The sequence below is a fragment of the Octopus bimaculoides genome, chromosome 22, assembly GCF_001194135.2.
Source record: "Octopus bimaculoides isolate UCB-OBI-ISO-001 chromosome 22, ASM119413v2, whole genome shotgun sequence".
In the NCBI taxonomy this organism is placed as follows: domain Eukaryota; kingdom Metazoa; phylum Mollusca; class Cephalopoda; order Octopoda; family Octopodidae; genus Octopus; species Octopus bimaculoides.
In genome coordinates this window covers 22,871,959-22,877,800 of record NC_069002.1, presented here as the reverse complement: position 1 = coordinate 22,877,800, position 5,842 = coordinate 22,871,959, and the positions used below count along the sequence as shown (strand labels likewise).

General features: G+C 38.4%; 1 protein-coding gene across 2 annotated transcripts in view; it reads right to left on the bottom strand.

Annotated features, from left to right (window-relative positions):
* LOC106880957 (phosphatidylinositide phosphatase SAC2) overlaps positions 1–5,842 on the bottom strand; it is a 538,096-nt gene that overhangs the window by 374,004 nt on the left and 158,250 nt on the right. The gene's annotated exons all lie outside the window — the stretch shown is intronic.

The following is a 5,842-nucleotide window of genomic DNA, read 5'->3' as shown; positions in this document are numbered from 1 at the left end:
ATGTGGAATCTAAAAACAGAAACAATTCCTATCATAGTAGGTGCCTTAGGTATAATAAAAAAATATTCAGACAAATACATAACAAAAATAGCAGGACTTACAAATATATATAACATACAGAAAATTGCACTACTGGGTACTGCACACATTCTACGCAAAACACTTTCAATACAGTAAACATAAGAGCACCACAGCAAACCACAGTACATACCCAAGGCGCACAGAGCTGCGCTCGGTAGTGAAGTGAAAGCACGTTATAAAAATAAAACTACTGAATAATAATAATAACAATAATCCTTTCTACTATAGGCACAGGGCCTGAAATTTTTTTTTTGGGGGGGGTGCTAAATGAACCTCAGCAGAATTTGAACTCAGAACATAAGGATGGATGAAATAACCACTAAGCATTTTGCCCAGCATGCTAACAATTCTGCCAGCTCACCACCTTAGAGAAGAAGAAGAAGAAGAAGAAGAAGAAGAAGAAGAAGAAGAAGAAGAAGAAGAAGAAGAAGAAGAAGAACAACAACAACAACAACAACAACAACAACAACAACAACAACAACAACAACAACAACTACAACAACAACTACAACAACAACTACAACTACAACAACAACAACAATAATCTAATGGATTTTGAGCGTAGTGTTTTTATATATTTGTCCAAAATCACACAGTAGGGGTGAAAAGAAAAGAGAGAAAATAGTAGTTCAGTGAAGGAGAAGTAGTGAGAGTAATAGCCATGTTTGAAAGGGAGTGAGAAAAAGTAATAGCAATGAGAGAGAGGAAGTGGCAAAGAGAGTGCCGTGTATCTTCTGCTATAATAATACTCTTGTGTATTTCTCTGGCACAACATATGAATGAGAAAGGAAGGGGTAATCAACTGATGGAAGTGGGATGGTGAAACAAAAATCAAGTGCTTCAACACCGTGTGAGTATGTGTGTGTGCAAGTAAAAGAGTGAAATGTGAATGTCTGTGTGTGTGTGCGTGCATGTGTGTGTTTGTATAAAATATGTTTATGTATTTGAGTGAGTGTATATGTGTTTGTGTATGTTTATTTAGAAAGTGACATAGAAAATAGAATTACAGACACACATGCAATTTCACATATATAAACAAACACACTTAAAATAAAGGAGGTGGGTTGTAACAAAGTATAGAAAACCACATTCGTTACAGATTGTGCTACTCATACATATAAATGTATGCATACACACACACACACACACGCACGCACACACAAAGTTGAAGCATTGTTTGATTTATTTTTCACCTTTTTGTACCTTTTTTATGGCATGGGCCAACTAGTGTTTCTAATAAAGGTACAAGGTCTGAAATTTGTGTGGGGAGCTAGTCAATTACAGTGACCCCAGCACATGACAGGTACTTTATTTTATCAACTCTGAAAGGATGAGAAGCAAAGTTGACCTCAGGGCGATTTCAACTCAAAACAAAGAACTAGAATAAATGCTGTGAAGCATTTTGTTTGGCATGCTAATGATTGGTTATCTCCATTTCAAGATCTTTGCTGCATGTATCAAATTATAAGAATAAAATCATAATAATAACATATTTCTAAATTTTGGGTAGCGGGGTCACAGAATTAGTGTAGGAGAGCTGGCATAGGAGTGTAATTATTTTATCAAACCCAGAGATAAGAAAGTTTTAACTCACTGTCATCATCATCATCATCGTTTAACGTCCACTTTCCATGCTGGCATGGGTTGGACAGTTTGAGTGAGGGCTGGCAAGCCTGAAGGCTGCACCAGGCTCCAATCTGATCTGGCAAAGTTTCTACAGCTGGATGCCCTTCCTAACACCAACCACTCCAAGAGTGTCGTGAGTGATTTTCATATGCCATCAGCACAAGAGCCAGTCAGCCAGCACTGGCATCGACCATACTTGAATGGTGCTTTTTATGTGCCACTAGCATGGGAGCCAGTCAGGTAGCACTGGTAACAACCATATTCGAATAGTGCTTTTCCTGTGCCACCGGCACAGAGCCAGTCAGGTGGCACTGACATCAGCCACATTCAAATGGTGCTTTTTACATGCCACTGGCACAGGTGCCAATCAGGTGGTACAGTCATCAGCCACGACTTGCCTCAACATGTCCTCACAAGCACAGTTTATTGCCCAATGATTGAAGGATACTCTTAAATGGGCCGGTTATGCTGCACTGGCAGAGGCCACAGGTTATGGTCTCACTTGGCTTGCCAGGTCTTCTCAATCACAGCATACCTCCATAGGTCTCGGTCACTTGTCATCGCCTCAGTGAGGCCCAACGTTTGAAGATCGTGCTTCACCACCTCATCCCAGGTCTTCCTGGTCTACCTCTTCCACAGGTTCCCTCTACTGCTAGAATGTGACACTTTTTCACACAGCTGTCCTCATCCATACACAACCCAAGACCATACCAGCGCAGTTGTCTCTCTTGCACACCCCATCTGTAGTGGAGTTAAATGGGAGACATCACAGAGAACTCAAGCTGGGAATAGAATATTAACACAAGCAACAAACATACAAGTTTCCACAGGGAAAGCAGCAGTAACAGGATGGCAGAATTTGAGGGAAATGGCAGGGAATTTTATAATAGAAATGGTATCATGGGAAATAGTTTACCTCTGGGAACCATGTGGAAATAATACAACAGAATTGACTGCACAAAGGAGAGACTGGTCATCATAACAGACCAGATGACACAAGGGAGGTAATCCATAACTCAGTAAAGAATAGGGATTCATCAAGGGAGAACGAGCCAATAGAGGAGCCTTAAAGTGGTTTCTTGATCTGTTAGAAATAGCAGCTAAATTTCTTGTAAATTACATCTTATTGTCTTAAAAGACAAAAGAGAAGAATATATAATGTAGTCTTAAATGTGACTAGTCTAATGAAAAGAATGTGTGATAACAGCTGGAATGTACTTTATCATAAATCTGGTTGATCCAGGCTGACCTGGTGTTAAACGACAAGAATATCAAAACTCCAGAAGGAAGAGAATTCCAATAGATGACATGAAAGCAATTCTTTAGCTATTCAACGTCAACAATAATATATTCTCAATTTTTTTAAATATCTCAAAAAAATAAAAGAGAGCAAACAATAGCAGAAAATAACAAAGATTAGAATAGAATTGATAGATTTAACAATTAGGAGAATCTTCTAGAATCACTGAAGAAACAGGAGGAACTGACCAGAAATTAATTAACAGTAAAATATGGAATATGCAAAAGAGTGAATGGGGATCCATTTTAAAAATATAAAACTACAAAACAGAAACGATTGGAAGCGAAAAGAAATAAAGGTGAATATTTGAGAATGGATTCTTTGAGAAAAATGTTTCTTTTTCTATCAGAAACAGAAATTTTAAACAAATACTAAAATATGCTGGTCAGATCTCAATAAGCAGAACACTGGAATGGAAAATAGAGCAACAACAATAAAAATCCAATTATGGTAGAAGATTATATGGAAGCAAAATATCCAAGACAATAAGGATAACACAATGGATTTGAGGGGAGGGGTGGAAAGGAAAACACAGCAGCAACACCACAAATATGGGCCAAACATAACTGGCAGGAAATTTACCAAAATATCGATGGCTATTAATTTCTAGCAGCTAGAAATTAATAGCCAACGGTCTCAACTTAAATTACTTCATTACTCTGTGTGTGTGTGTGTGTGTGCGCGCGCGCACGCGCGCGTGCATGTGTGCGTGTTAGAATGGCAGTGTTCAAAGAATTACTAAAGAGATGGGAATCAAAATAGCCAGGAGGAAAACAATATTAATTTGTAAAAACAAAACCATCGCAGACTATCAGAACCACAGACCAATAACATGTTTACCAAAGTCATAAATTCCTGATCAGTGGCAACCTGCTCATCCACAGAATAATAAGGAAGCAAGAAAGGATGTTGGAAAGAGCTATGTGGATGGATAGAACAGCTTAATGGTACAGGAAGCAGTTATTAAAGGAATGTCACAGTTGAGAGAATAGAATACTGCAGGATATTGGAATCACTGCACGTACACAAGGTGAGGATAAATACAAATGAAGTTTATTGATGAAATCATGTAAAAACAGAAAACTTCAATAACATTGCAAATTAAAGATAATAAAAAACCTTCCTATTCTAGTAACATACAGTTGTAAACAAGCGACTCTGTCACATCGGATCTACCAGACACAGACTCTTGTCTTGTTGTTGACTTTGACATCAACAAAGCTTCTGACCATGTATATTGTCATCATCACCATCATCATCCTTTTAACATCTATTTTTCCATGCTTGCATAGGTCAGATGGAATTTGTTAAGAAGACTTTCAAAAACCATATACCCTTCCTCTCCCCAACCTTCACTTGTTTCCATGGAAACAAAGACCAGATGTGGTCTTCACAGACAGATGGAAACAAGCGATGTCACTTGTATGGTGGTGACAGATGATTGTGACCATCACATGATGTCTAGACAAGGATACATACAAATGCACACACACTCACAAAGACAAACACACACAATGGGCTTCTTCCAGTTTCCATCAACCAAATCCACCCACAAGGCTTTGATCAGCTTAGGTTTATAACAGATAACTCTTGCCCAACATATGCCCAAAACACACCCAGTACACTCTGTAGCAACCATGCCAAAGATGACAGTGGAACAGGACACAGCTCTGCAGTTCACTGGTTACTTGCCAAACCATCCAACCCATGCCAGCATGGAAAGCCTATGTTAACCCTTTAACATTTAAACTGGCCAGACCAGGCCAAAATGTCCCACTTGTTTTGTACCTACCCTACACTGTCATTCTAAAGTAACATCACTGAAATCTCAAAGCTATGAGACAATACGTGATTAATTTGAAACAATGTGAATAAATATTACATTTGACGGAGTAATTTGAATGCTAAAGGGTTAAGCATCGATGATTATATCATCATCATCATCATCATTTAACGTCCGTTTCCCATGCTGGTATGGGTTAGACAGTTTAACAGGAACTGGCCAGCTGAAGAGCTGCCCAAGCTCTAACTGTTATGGCATAGTACAGTTCTATATTTAAAAGATGAGGAATTATGTACATTATTTACATTATTTACACTTGACGGATATTTGTCCTCATCTTGTTTGTTGTTAACACGTTTCGGCTGATATACCCTCCAGCCTTCATCAGGTGTCTTGGGGAAATTTCAAACCTAGTTTCTCGTTCCTAAGGTATTTTTCGATGTCATTATTTTTATTTTTATTATTATTATTATTATTATTATTATTATTATCATTTTTCAGGTCACTGCCTGGAATCAAACTCGGAATCTTGGGGTTAGTAGTCCGAGCTCTTAACCACTACACCATATGCCCATGAACATATGGTGTATAGTTCGATTCCAGGCAGTGACCTGAAAAATAATAATAATAATAATAATAATAATAATAATAATAATAATAATAATAACAATGATAATGACATTGAAAAATATCTTAGGAATGAGAACCCAGGTTCAAAATTTCCCCAAGACACCTGATGAAGGTTGGAGGGTATATCAGCCGAAACGTTGTGTTAACAACAAACACGATGAGGACAAATATCCGTCAAATGTAAATAATGTTATGGCCTGGTCTCTACAGCTGGATGCCCTCCCTAATGCCAACCACTTTACAGAGTGTGCTGGATACCGTTATGCAGCACCAACATGGGTGCATTTATGTGGCACCAGTACCAACAAGCCCACAAGATTAGGAATGCTCAGCTGGAGAGGGATGCAGAGGACAAGCCTATATGCAAGGACAACCATGATTTTACTTAGCTTGGTGCATGTATACACACACACACACACACA